This window comes from Oculina patagonica, chromosome 2 (genome assembly GCF_052425735.1).
Source record: "Oculina patagonica isolate OP01 chromosome 2, crgOcupat, whole genome shotgun sequence".
Taxonomy (NCBI): Eukaryota; Metazoa; Cnidaria; class Anthozoa; order Scleractinia; family Oculinidae; genus Oculina; species Oculina patagonica.
The window spans coordinates 6,737,442-6,752,302 of NC_135759.1; positions in this window are offsets into that span (position 1 = coordinate 6,737,442).

Genomic DNA, 14,861 nt, shown 5'->3' on the forward strand with positions numbered 1-14,861 from the left:
ATAAAAGTTTTGAAGCCGCTGAAGTATTAGGATTTAATATAATTTTTAGGTAAATCGGAAAACAAGCTAATATTGCCGATCCGCGGACGGATCGATCTAAAACAAAACATACAGGCGAACGCCTGTATCTTATGTTTTGTTAACCTGTTCATTAAACTCGTACCTTTATACAAAAGAGGAGCCTTTTCCTTGGAATCCAATATTTTTTTTATAAAAGGTAGCTTCTGCTTGCATTCCTGAAGCGGTGACCGAGTTTTATATCCATTTATCTCTCGTTTCGACCAGAGAACGCTTCGTTGATATCAAACAACCTCTACTATCTTCGTGCCGCCATTTTGAAAACTCGTCGCCAAGAAGGCCCTGGGGATGAAGTTGTCCAAATTAGGCCCGGAAATGTCACGTGCGCGTTTAATCATTAATTTCGTAGATCACGTGATTCCTTCAAATTGAACCGCGGGCTGCCATGTTAGGGCCTGTTTACATGGAGGGAGGGTGCCCCGGCTAACCGAGTTACCCGGCTAGAAGGGATAAAACCTAGCCCGCCTTTACATGTAGAATTCACAGCCCTTCTACCCGAGACGAGACAGCGTCATTGAAGCGTGACACGGTGTGGGAAAACATTGTAGCTCCAAATGATTGAAGAAAAATATGACTTTTTACTGAATAATCCTCTTCAAACCTATTTTAATTGAATGTGCAAGTTCTCAGAAATTTACTGCGTTCATTTTTGGCGAAATTCAATCGAAATTCAACAGTATTTGGCTGTCAAATTGAAATTAAATTTGTTTTGTCGTGAATTAGGATAATCATTCCAACGAAAATTTCGAATTAATTAGCTGTTGCTGAAAGAAATATTTTCCAGCCGACCAATAAAACTAATTTTGATCAAATAGCACTGTTTGGGTCCAGAATATATACATTTTATGCCATTTACTTCAAATTTAGTTCAAAAACACGCGCGAAAACCTATCCCGGCAAGCCGGGATAGCTCGGTCATAACCGTTTACATGGCAAAAAGCTATCCCGCCTAGAAGGGTGCCCCGGGCAAGTAGACCGAGTGCCTCGGCAAGGCGGGTTACCCTTCTAGCATGTAAAGGCTTCAGTACGTTTTCTTAAGAAACGTATGAAAAGTTGGCTCGCCCAGGGTAGCTCAGTTAGCCGGGTAACTCGGTTAGCCGGGGCACCCGCCTTCCATGTAAACAGGCCCTTATGCAAGATTTCGCTTGGCTGAAATACAAATTGAAATTCAAATAGTTTCTTATCAGCGAATCACCTTCGAAAAGATGCACTTTCCAGCATATGGATGGATCGATGACTTCGTAAAAGGTAAGGTTGAATTGATTTTTAGCACTTAAAGGATCTATCAGTCGTGCGCCAAGGGGCTAGCAGCCGTTGACCCAGGTTGATCACCTGGGGAAATGAAAACTGGTCTGCTTTGAGAAATCGGGGATAAAATATAGGAGAAGTACTGCAAGAAGGAAACGAAAATTGTTGGAGGAATCGAAAATTTAGAGTTATCGAGGTTTTGAGGAATCGGGATTCCTCTGCTTCAACGTTCAGTTCAGAACTCCGATTACATGTACGTTCGTAAGCGAAAACAATTAAGTGAAGCGAAAAAGCTAGTCTGGTTCACCACAGTATTTCGTAGATTGGATTTTATATATATTGCTTGCTTGAATTCACTCAATTGCTATGAAGATGCAGAAGCAAAATTTGAATGGCCTTTTTCTGATGTGCATGTTCATGTATACTTGTTATGCAATGCTTTCGAGTACCTACCATACATTACAAGTACACCCACGGGTGACTTGATTTTTCAGGATACATGCAAGTTAAATCTGTTTTCGGAGCAACTACAGAATGCAGGGGCACTTCGGTCCACCGTGTTGGAACGCTTCATTAAAGCCAATCGATTTTTCTTTAGCCTGTGGTAGCTTTTAGTACTAACATTTATGTAAAGAGAAAACTTGGTTTTCAGACTTGTGAAAGCCTAGGTTTCACTGTTTCGCATTCAATATGGCGACCATGCTTTAATACAATTGAAGATTGAAGATTAATGCATTTCATTTTGTCGAAAAGGAGTATAAGCAACTAAAGCAGAGTATAAGAGGAAGAAGAGTTACAAGTTTTATCTTTCAAAGACAGAATAAGGTAGTAAACCCTAAGAATCGCAGATTACAATTTCAGTATGCTAGCGTTCGCTCAACTGAATCTAAAGAAATCGTCTAGAAATTATGGTTTATGTTAACAGTGTGATTTGGTATAAACTTCAACCCCAGTTATTACATGGGTGCAATGTGTACTACAATTTTATTGGGTGCGAACTCGGTCATACAAGGGAGTGAACTCGGTCTCACTGGGAGCGAACGCGGTATAAGGTGGGAGCAAACTCTTACGGTGCGAAACCGACTGGGAGTGAAACCGGCAGCTTCCCTGTAGTTTTATTTCTGTTTAAATTTAAAGTAGAACCCCGGTAACTCGAACTCGGATAACTCGAACAACCCCGCTAACTTGAACTAACTTTGATAACTTCCATTTCCCTTGGACCTACAGTACTTTTCAGTCATTTTTACTTGGTTAACTCGAAAACCCCGCTAACTCGAACTGTTTTTCGTTTCCATTCAGAGTTAGAGTTGCCGGGGTTCAACTGTATTTAAAAGAAAAAAAAACGAAAAAATAAAAAAAAAAGATTTTTCCGCTGTTCGAGATTACAGAACTTTGTTTGTTGCTGTTAACATTTTAAACCTCGATTGCTCTAAATTTTCGATGGAAGTTGATTCTGTGCAGTTGTTCATTCATGTGGAAGATTTTTTTTCCAAAAATCTAAACTGATTGCAAATTCGTCATAACCAATTTATTATTGCATTAAGAATATTTTGTTTTTCATGGACATGGGAACGGTTGCGATGTAAAGCTGTTTACACATCCATTCCTGAGTTTTGCGTGCTGCTTGATGTCTGCACAAAGTTTTTAATCTCAACAGTGTACTATCGTGTTTTTCGAAAGATTTAATATTTCGAATGTCATGATTTGAGAAATGGATTCCCTGCAGTTCTTTATTCAAGTGGAAGGTTTTTTCCCCAAAATCGAAGCTTATTGCGAGTTCGTCATTGAAAATTACACATGTATTATTTTAACAATATTTTGTTTTTCTTGGATGTGAGAATGGTTGCAGTGTAAAGCTGTTTACTAATCGGTTTTGTCCACTGCTTGACAAATTCCTTGATGTTTACATAAAGGTTTTACTCTCTATTATCAGTTTTTTCGAAAGATTGAATATTTTGAATGTCCGATTCGAGGAATTGATTCTGACTGTGCAGTTGTTCATTCATGTGGAAAATTATTTTCCCAAAAATCTTATTTTGAACTGAGATGAATTAATCGAGGTTCCACTGTAATACTATATACTATGCATACTACATACATGTAAGCATTGTATTTTCTGTATTTTCTGGTGGATACTGCAGAATGATATAATGCAATGACTTTCTTTGTGTAGGTTTCTGATTGGCTGTATTCGTTAAAGTATGTACAGTAAATGTATGCACATGAAGCCAAACTGTCGCACAGTAATAAGCTTTCTGTATAAAACTAGTAGCCTTCTCAGCTTGGGTACACAAGGGACCAGTTCTAAAAGATTTGGGTTCATCTTATTCTACATGTAATTTGAAACCAGTCTGGAATGGAACCAAATTAAACTGGACCTGGCTTTTTGCAGGTCCAGTTTTGGATCCCTACCAGACTGGTTCCTAAACAATCAGATGTAAATATACTAGAAGCTGATCCTGTCTGGTTCATTTCTGTTAAGATTGAAATCTGGTCTGAAGTGAAGGCAGCATTTGTTAAATTCGTACACAGAAGGCCTGTTCTGTCGCACTTTGTAATAATCATCGCACTTTGTAATACCTGTCGCACTTTGTAATAAAACTGTCGCACTTTGTAATACCTGTCGCACTTTGTAATAACACTTGTCACACTTTGTAATAAAATAGCTGTCACACTTTGTAATAACAAGTTGTCGCACTTTGTAATAAATTAAGCTGTCACACTTTGTAATAACAAGTTGTCATACTTTGTAATAAGCTTTCAAATTTCCTTTGAATAGAATATTTGGTAGAAATTATATGACTTAACTAATCCCCAGGGCACAAATACGTCCTTCTTTGATATTTTACTTTGTATACTAAACTGAGGAGATGAAAAAGAAACGCGTTCTCCCCCACACTCCTCGCAATTATTGTTGTTTGTCTTGACTACGATGTATCGCGACAGAAACACTTTGTCATCACGAATAATGACTTAAAAATCGGTTTGTTAAGCCGCTCCATTGGCTAGGTACTAGTCTAGTTTATCGTGCAAATGAGACCCTATTGCATGTTTAATTTGTAAATGATATCTTAATTCAGGTATTAAAAAGGTATTTATCACATCTTAAGGAGGCTCGATGTAGTTTTTTTAGCCGAAGGGTGATTGTTTTTAAAATTAAAATTCTCTGGCAAGCCAATGTTCAATTTTTGCCAAAATACACCATAATGATCAAATATGACCAAATTTCAATTTTTTACGGGTCATTTTGTCAGAAAGGTTACCATAGCAACCATTGACCGTTTCTTTTGTTCTCAAACAAGCTTGATTTTCTCGAAATCTAGACTGACTCTTGGTATTCATTTTTTGATATGTTCAAGTATAGTAGATGGACTACCTGTACACAAAATTTTAGAAAAATCTGTAAGAGCTGCGTTTTCAAGTAAATCAAGAATGAAATTTTCAGAAAAACCCCGTTTTAATCTAAAATAGGCGCTTTTAAATTGTTTCGTATTATTTAAGCGCACTTACTCTCACTGAAATATGAAAACTTACACCATCAAAGACCATTAACTAAAAGCAAAAGATTTTTTGCTTTAATTTGTTAAAATATATCGACTGCCAATTGTAGGAAATTATGAGGAATTAACATAAACTTTATTCTTGATTTACTTGGAAACGCTCTTACAGATTTTCCTAAAATTTTGTGTACAGGTAGTCAATCTACTATACTTGAACATATCAAAAAATGAATACCAAGAGTCAGTCTAGATTTCGACAAAATCAAGCTTGTTTGAGAACAAAAGAAAACGTCAATGGTTGCTATGGTAACCTTTGCTATTAAGTGATGGGTAAAAAATAAAAATTTGGTCATATTTGATTATTATGGTGTATTTTGGCAAAAATCGAGCATTGGCTTCCTTGATAATTTTAGTTTTCAATACAACCACCCTTCGGCTAAAAAAACTACATCGAGCCTCCTTAAATGAAGATCCGAATTTTAAATATACTGGCATCTCCTGCGGATGAAAATAAAAAGGTTTGTTTCCGTGGGAGTTTTAGAGAGGACGAAACTGGAAAGCAACTTGCAGGGACATAGTGTATCAGTAAAAGAGTAGAGGACACATCTTGCTGGTATTTATAACAGCTGTACAAAATGGTACGATCCGGAAATAAAGGCTTTGACTGGGAGTCTTCTAAGAAGGGACCGTTAAGTATAGTTGAATAGAATAATTGTGAAATAGTATCGTATTTTAATTCAAAAATCGCATTGGCTTGATATAATATGGAACAGCAACCATCATGGCCGTAATCAGTACGGTATTAAAGCATTGAATCAGAACCATTGAATAAAAGTCTATTTCAACCTTGAATAAACAACAACGAACTATAATATGAAACGGAATTAAGTGTCATTGTCAGAGTAAACCAGGCAATGCCAAAAGATGGGGGTCAGCCGATTTCCCTCATATTTTCAGCATTTAAAACCTATCAGATAAGATTAAGATTGGTGGCATTTAAATGATTTTCTGCCTTTTCAATCTTGAGATTGACCACCCCCCTAGTTTTTGGCACAGAAAGTGCCAAAAATCCTCATAAAAAAGGCCAAATTCTCAGTACAGGAAACAGATCTTGCTTTTGCATTTCGCGCACAAAACTTTTTCTCAAAGTAAATTAACTGGTTGTTGATGTTTTGCATGCTTAGAAACAACTTTCCAGTTCAACTGTAATTTTTACCATATTTTCTAAACTAGGTAGGTAGCTTGTGTCTTGCCACAGAGTGAATTTGGGGGATTTTCAAATTCAATTTTTTCAAAAGTGCGATAGTTTATTTTTTATTAAAAGCCATTTTATAACAGTCCATACCCTTCTTATTCGAAAACAAGAATTTATTGATTGGCACAATAAATTCTTTCTCCACGAATTTAGTTCAAAAATGGCTCTGATCGCTCTTATGGCTATTTTCCCGCCATAATTAAATCACACTAAAATATCACATAACGTCTATACAATTATATTTTGAAATGAAATAGTTGTATTTTAATTCATTGAAAGGAGTAGAAACTTCAGTAAATGTTTTAATAATTGATTTCGAATTAACTATGTTAATTAACCCTCGGACGTACAAGGGGGGGGGGGGGAGGGTGGATGTCACCCCCCATGAGGTCTTGCCAAAAATCGTCATTTTTACCATTTTTCTTAATTTTTTTCCAGTTTTTTAAAACAGAAGTGCAAGATGTGTTTATTTTTACATTCCGTAAGCATTCTGGCTTGATTTTGCATCAATTCCCGTTATTTTTTGACTTTCTAAGAAAATGTTGAAATCCAAGATGGCGGCTCTAATGACGTCACAGCCAATTAAAATTATGTCATCTTATAGAGTACGCTGAGGGCTTTCTTCCAAGTTCAAAATAATTTCGCTACGCCTTAATATAACGAAAACTCCGTGGAGGGGTTCCATCCACCCCCCCCCCCCCCCCCCCCTTGTACGATGGTGGGGGTGTAAGTTGGCTTGTACGTCCGAGGGTTGAAGTAATGATACCGCAGTCCGTGCATAAATTCATGGTGTATTTCCTGCGAAAACTAAGTCGTATTACGTAAGTATTGCTTCGATTTTCATAGTTTAGTTTGGTATGTCTTAAAAGCGAGATTATAAACGTAATATATAAGGCGGTCTTTGTAGTAATGATCCAAGGTACCAAAGAAAGAAACCACGAGTCGAGACGTTATTTCTCACGTTCACAACCCTTCTACCCGAGTTGAGACAGCATCATTGAAGCGTGTCACGGCGTGGGAAAACAATATAGCTCCAAATGATTGAAGAAAAATATGACTTTTTACTGAATAATCAAGGCTTTTCGTCTTCAACATGCAATCATCATCGTCATCATCATCATCACCACCGCCACCCCCACCATCATCATCATCATCATCATCATCATCATCATCATCATCATCAACAACAACAACAACAACAACATTATCATCATTATCTCCACAGGTGCCCCATGATCTATGATTGTTATTTTATTATAGGAAATGAAAGCTCAGATTTATGAACTTTATGGGCCATATTGCTGAACGTTGTGCTTCTGTGCAAATTTAGATGGGTGTTGGGATTACAGTCGTCTTAAGTGATAAAAACGAGAATACAGTCCTCAACAACATATATCCAAAACAGAGATTTGTGCGTTTATTGGTCAAATGAGAGTACATTAAATAATTAGCACACAATTTCATCAAGAGTGTTACGATAACAGTTGCTCTATAGCCAGATTGTATAAGCAATGGTATAAGGAAAAAAATGCTTCCTATCACTAACGATTCTAGCATAAAAATTGCTCAGCTAAACTTCTACCTGTGTACGTCTACTTGGGTCTTGTATGCGTGTTTGTGTCTGTTTTGGTATGAAAAGAACTAAAGACTAACTTGAAAAGAGAGGAGCTCGAATTACAACCAGCGTGACAGTGTTGCATACATTACAAAGGTCATGCAAACACGGCGTGGGTCATTAATCTGTTTGCATTGATCTTTGTGCAGTGATAACAACAGGTATTTTTTCAAGGTCGCCAGTCGCATGCAGTCGCCTGTTACTTCTCTTTTAGTGTTCTGGACAGATGCTCATACCTGCCAATCTATCTACGGATAAGTCAAAGTGACCTGAACTGAATGAAGAAAGCTCCCTCAGTGATTTCTGAACTTCGAGATCGCCATCCTCGCTTGCCACTCACAACAAGACCTCGAGTAGTAGAGTAGTAAGCGAACTGTAACATCTTGTTTACAAGCATCTAACGGTAGAACAGTTGTACTATATTTGAGAAGACTTCAAGGTGATTCTTGTGAAGCTAACGAACAATTCATACTTTATATAAGAGTGTTTGTCCCGAATGAAACGTGATAGTATGAATTGAAACTGACAAAATTCCGTGTCGAACGTGAGAAATAACGTCTCGACTCGTGGTTTCTTTCTTTGGTACCTTGGCCATTACTACAAAGACCGCCTTATATATTACGTTTATAATCTCGCTTTTAAGACATACCAAACTAAACTATGAAAATCGAAGCAATGCTTACGTAATACGACTTAGTTTTCGCAGGAAATACACCTTGAATTTATGCACGGACTGCGGTATCTATTACTTTAACCCTCGGACGTACAAGCCAACTCACACCCCCACCATCGTACAAGGGGGGGGGGGGGGTGGATGGAACCCTTCCACGGAGTTTTCGTTATATTAAGGCGTAGCGAAATTATTTTGAACTTGGAAGAAAGCCCTCAGCGTACTCTATAAGATGACATAATTTTAATTGGCTGTGACGTCATTAGAGCCGCCATCTTGGATTTCAACATTTTCTTAGAAAGTCAGAAAATATTGGGAATTGATGCAAAATCAAGCCAGAATGCTTACGGAATGTAAAAATAAACACATCTTGCACTTCTGTTTTAAAAAACTGGAAAAAAATTAAGAAAAATGGTAAAAATGACGATTTTTGGCAAGACCTGCTTGTATTTATTACGTTGCCATGGCAACGTCACACACCACGGACACACGTTGACATATCAAAATTTCCGCAAAGGATGAATGAACAGCTAATGGAAGTTTCAGCATTGTAGAGTAAATCGTTTTTTCAAAATTTAGAAAAAACCTCATGGGGGGTGACATCCACCCTCCCCCCCCCCCTTGTCCGTCCGAGGGTTAATTAACATAGTTAATTCGAAATCAATTATTAAAACATTTACTGAAGTTTCTACTCCTTTCAATGAATTAAAATACAACTATTTCATTTCAAAATATAATTGTAGAGACGTTATGTGATATTTTAGTGTGATTTAATTTTGGCGGGAAAATAGCCATAAGAGCGATCAGAGCCATTTTTGAACTAAATTCGTGGAGAAAGAATTTATTGTGCCAATCAATAAATTCTTGTTTTCGAATAAGAAGGGTATGGACTGTTATAAAATGGCTTTTAATAAAAAATAAACTATCGCACTTTTGAAAAAATTGAATTTGAAAATCCCCCAAATTCACTCTGTGGCAAGACACAAGCTACCTACCTAGTTTAGAAAATATGGTAAAAATTACAGTTGAACTGGAAAGGTGCTTCTAAGCATGTAAAACATCAACAACCAGTTAATTTACCTTGAGAAAAAGTTTTGTGCACGAAATGCAAAAGGAAGATCTGTTTCCTGTACTGAGAATTTGGCCTTTTTTATGAGGATTTTTGGCACTTTCTGTGCCAAAAACTAGGGGGGTGGTCAATCTCAAGATTGAAAAGGCAGAAAATCATTTAAATGCCACCAATCTTAATCTTATCTGATAGGTTTTAAATGCTGAAAATATGAGGGAAATCATCCTCGGAGACCCAGGGGCAGTTAGTGGGGCGAGGGAAACGCGAAAATGCGGGTAGAAAATAGCGCGAAACTGCGAGAGAAAAAATTAGCATATAAAAGTTGTATTGACTGAAAGTGCCCCTGGGGAAAGATTCTTACCAGACCAGTTCAAAAAGCTCTCTGAATACTACCTCCTGATTGGGCAGAAAAATCTTTTGTATTCCCTTTGTATTATTCTGCCCAATCGGCGACCAGCCTGACTACAGTCCTTTTGGTGTGTTCTCACACGAAATATGTACACAAAGCCAGTTCGCTCGCCATGTCTGTCTTGCTTGTTCGCCAAGAATTTGCTCGGGAAGGAAAAGTTTCGGCTAGTGCCTCCTCAACTTAAATGTGAAGTGTCGGGAAAATTTTGTCTTCGGGAAATATGACCGTCATTTGAGTGCTACAATTTGTGCTGCACGCATTACACGCGCGCGTAGCTAATCGGTCGATCGACGGAAAATTTTACAAAATGTAAGGTCTTGAAAGTTTGTTTGGAAATAATTTTTGACTTCCTAAAATCTTTAGCTAAATGTAACTTAAAACACATTGTTATTTTATTTTATTACTATGATACTCGAAGTTATCTTTCTTATTAATTACTATCTTTTCTTTAATGTAGATAAGGTATTACCTTTTTGTAACTTTATTTATTTTATCTTCATCATTTTCTTCTTACCTCCCGCCTCGAATAACTAGGCTAATTGCGGGAGGTGAAAAATATTGCAAATAATATGATTATTTAAATAAACTTTTTGTTGTTGTTGTAGTTTCGCTTCCAGCTGCGATCGATCTTCTATTATCTCACCTATAAAAAACTTAGGAATCGCTGCTGCACGCTTTGCACGCGTAGCTAGACGGCCGCTTTACACATCTGCCAGGCTTGTTCGTAAAAAAATTACTCTTGTTTGGAAAAGTTTCGCGTTAAGCTGTCATTGATCTTCCCAGAAAAAATCTGAAAACATCCATTACAGCAGTGCAACTAGCATATCGCACACAAACTTTTAAAACTCGCAAACAGCATGCAAGTGTTACGATACCTGCGATCGACCACAATCTGAAGAATCCGCCGTTTCTCCGCGTGCATGGCCGTCAAACTTTCGACGTTTTCAACCAGGGGAGGCACTAGCCGAAACTTTTCCTTCCCGAGCAAATTCTTGGCGAACATGCAAGACAGATATGGCGAGCGAACTGGCTTTGTGTACATATTTCGTGTGAGAACACACCAAAAGGACTGTAGTCAGGCTGGTCGCCGATTGGGCAGAATAATACAAAGGGAATACAAAAGATTTTTCTGCCCAATCAGGAGGCAGTATTCAGAGAGCTTTTTGAACTGGTCTGGTAAGAATCTTTCCCCAGGGGCACTTTCAGTCAATACAACTTTTATATGCTAATTTTTTCTCTCGCAGTTTCGCGCTATTTTCTACCCGCATTTTCGCGTTTCCCTCGCCCCACTAACTGCCCCTGGGTCTCCGAGGATGGAGGGAAATCGGCTGACCCCCATCTTTTGGCATTGCCTGGTTTACTCTGACAATGACACTTAACTAGTTGTTTATAAATACTTAAAGTGTATATGACATGAAAAATATTTTCTGCTTATTTGAAAGTCCTTTCGAAATACAGAAGAATGGCGTTTTTCTTTTTGAAATATCTTTTTTCGTTTCAGAGATATTGACGTTTTTGTATTATGCAAATTAGATCAGTGATGACGTCACAAGATTTGACTCTAAACAATGGTAAAAACTGAATAAACAATATCTCTAAAACTATTAAAGCAGTGTTCTTTAAACTTGGCACCACAAATGTGCATCACAAAAGGAACAAAATGACACCCTTAGTATTGTTGCCATAGCAACCCTTTCAGCTCCAGTCTCTCTCTGTCAAAAAGACAAATATCCCCATATCTGACCTCTAAAGTGAGACAAAGGGTCCTGCTTAGAACAGACATAGTTCCCATATTGCCTTTATTCCCACCATTGGTTTGGCTGCGCTAGATGGTTCTTGGTTTAAGACAAAAACTGGGAATTTCAGTTTTTATTGAGACAGCACCAGCGGCAAAACTGTTGTCATGGCAACAGCCCTAAGAGTAACATTTTGTTTCTTTTGTGATGCACATTTGTGGTGCCAAGTTCCAAGAATACTATTCAGTATTTTACCATTTTTAGAGTCAAATCTTATGACGTCATCACTGATCTAATTTGCATAATACAAAAACGTCAATATCTCTGAAACGAAAAAAGATATTTCGAAAAGAAAAACGCCATTCTTCTGTATTTCGAAAGGCCTTTCAAATAAGCAGAAAATATTTTTCATGTCATATACACTTTAATAAACAACTGAACGAACAGAATGTTTCTCTCTCCTCAGTTCAAGGAACTGTTTTTTGTTTAAAAGCAAAAAGTCATTAAAAGACCAATAATGCTACTTTTGACTTTTTCGCCAGAATATGTTGAGGATGATAAACCATCCCAAACCACGAAATCGCAGATCCAGCCAAGCATTTGCCCAATTTGGACTTGCAACTATTCGCCGTACCTCCTGCACAACACCACTCGAAGATCCAAACTTTTTAATTAAGCTCCTGACGCTAACGATGCCAAGTTCACCACCCTCACAGAGAAGTAAATACTCGGGAGCATCGAGACCAGTCTACGGGTGATTTCATGTTCAAGGTATCCCGACTTTTAGCCATGATTGTAGCAACTATTTTAAATCCTGTGACTGCTCCCCCAAAAATTACCTCATATAGAACATGTGGCAAGTCACTTGAAGTCTCCATCTCCCTAACTAACCCTTGGACTCAACCCTCTCGCGTATCTTTTTACTTTTACCAGTGTGTGACAACTTGTTATTACAAAGTGCGACAGCTTAATTTATTACAAAGTGCGACAACTTGTTATTACAAAGTGTGACAGCTATTTTATTACAAAGTGTGACAAGTGTTATTACAAAGTGCGACAGGTATAACAAAGTGCGACAGTTTTATTACAAAGTGCGACAGGTATTACAAAGTGCGATGATTATTACAAAGTGCGACAGAACAAGGCCCTCAGTTATTTCGACTATATACATGTATAGCACTGCAGTCACTGCATCAAGGTTACATTCATAATGGGTGTAATTTCATTACACACTCAGTAATTATTTTTGAGTTTTGCAATGTGAAATCTTTATATTTGGCACTTTTGCACGCCATTTTCGTCAGACATTAAAGCTTATGTATTTGTTGGGTGAATTAAACATGACCTTTATCTAGTCTTTTAAGCCATTTGGCTAACTGGTGTAGAAAATACACATGTACATGTATCTTTCATAAACTAGTGTGGACTTCCTTACATGTACATGTACCTACATGTACATGTAGGGGTTGACAGATTTAATCTGGACTACATTATGTTTTAGGTTTCATCAATATTCATATACTGTTGTTTTTACTATTTTGCAGATGTATCATGAGGGATTTTTCATTTATCATAATAATAATAATAAAAATAACATAATAATTATTTCATTAAGTGTCGAAAAAATATTGCAGTTGTAACCATTAATTGTTGTCCTAAAATCATCCTTCCTATTGTATTTGGAGAGGCAAAAATTAATCAATGTAATTTTAATTTCTAAAATTAATCAAAACTAAATCACCCAGTTGATGCTGGGATTTAATTTGTATTAATGATAAAAAAATGAAAATTGCTTTGTTGAGTGGAATTATTTTAATAAATTTAAGATCAAAGAGGTACAAAGCATCTTGTCTTACTTTACCGGCCATTTATTTAGTTTTTAAGTACATAGCATCAGAAACTAAAAGAGATTAAGGCGGCTTTAGCGATTTAACTTGCTTGTTGCAATGAACAGTCAATTGCAAAGTAGCCTATGGAACTTCAGCTGATGTTGGCTTGTTTGGAAAACCTTTGCTTGCTCAAGTGAGTGGAAGCTACAGTATGTGATAATGAAATGAAGACCATACATCTAATATACATTCAGTATGAAGTCACCTATTTGGTAAGTTTGTTATATGTTTTCTTTGATTTATTATTGTTTTTATTTAAACAACCACCAGAAATGTAATTGATTCAACTGTGAAAAACAGTTAAAACTAAATTTTCATGGTGGTCATGTCTTTGTGTGCCTCATGAAAAGCAAGTGAGGGGCTGAATTCATGGGTAGTGAAAATGTCATGAAGAGTCATTACATTTTTCATGACTCATTAATATTCTACCGTTCATGGGAAAACAATGGGTTTTTCATGGGGCATGAATTTAATGACACCATGAAAACACCATTAATTCCAACACCATGAAAAATGAGCTTTTAAATTCATGGATTTTTCATCACCATGAAAAAGCCATTAAAAAACCATGGTGGCTTCATTTTGATTCATGGCATTTTCATGGGTATTTTGGTCAATTAGAATTTTTTCATGGGCCATGAAGCGTTGAATATTAAGGGGATTTTCAGGTTTTTTTCATGGGATTTTTATGCAGTATTCATGGTATATTTTCATGAAAAACCCATGAAAATTTGACCATTAAAATCTAAAGAAATCCATGAAGAATCTATGAATTTTCCATGAAACATTTCAGTGGATTTTCATGGGTTTTAAGTTCATAGTGTTATCACTAGGTTATATAATCATTCAATTCGGTGCGCTGTTCTAGCTGAGAACTTGGACACAAAATCGCATTACCTGCAGTTAAACATTTAAGACCTTTTAGCGTCACAGTCAACCGTCATCTCTCTCAGTAAAAGTCCAATCATGATGTACTCCCATCATCCCCTAATATCCTTGATAAATTTTAGAGGAATCAATGTGCAAAATGTAGCGAATTAAAGCTCCGTCAAGAAATTTGGCCAATGAACTTGTTAATGAGCAAGGGTCCTGCGCGTCCTTAAGTATTGTAGGTTTTTACAGGCATTTGCCTTGTCAGGTATTCAGTCTCATGTGTTGTACATGTCGTACTTACCGATTGGGATAAAATTCAAAAATAGCAGAAATCCTTCTTTCTGGTAACTGTAGTCTGAGTGAAATGTTATCAATGCCAAGTCTCCAGCCACAAGAACGTGTTGTCCTGTCTTCTGACCACAATATACACCAAATATTTCGTTCTTTTCATTTGTTATCTTTAAAAAGTCACACCTCAAAGAAAAAACGAAATTGTTATTTAATAGATTTAGTCTAAAA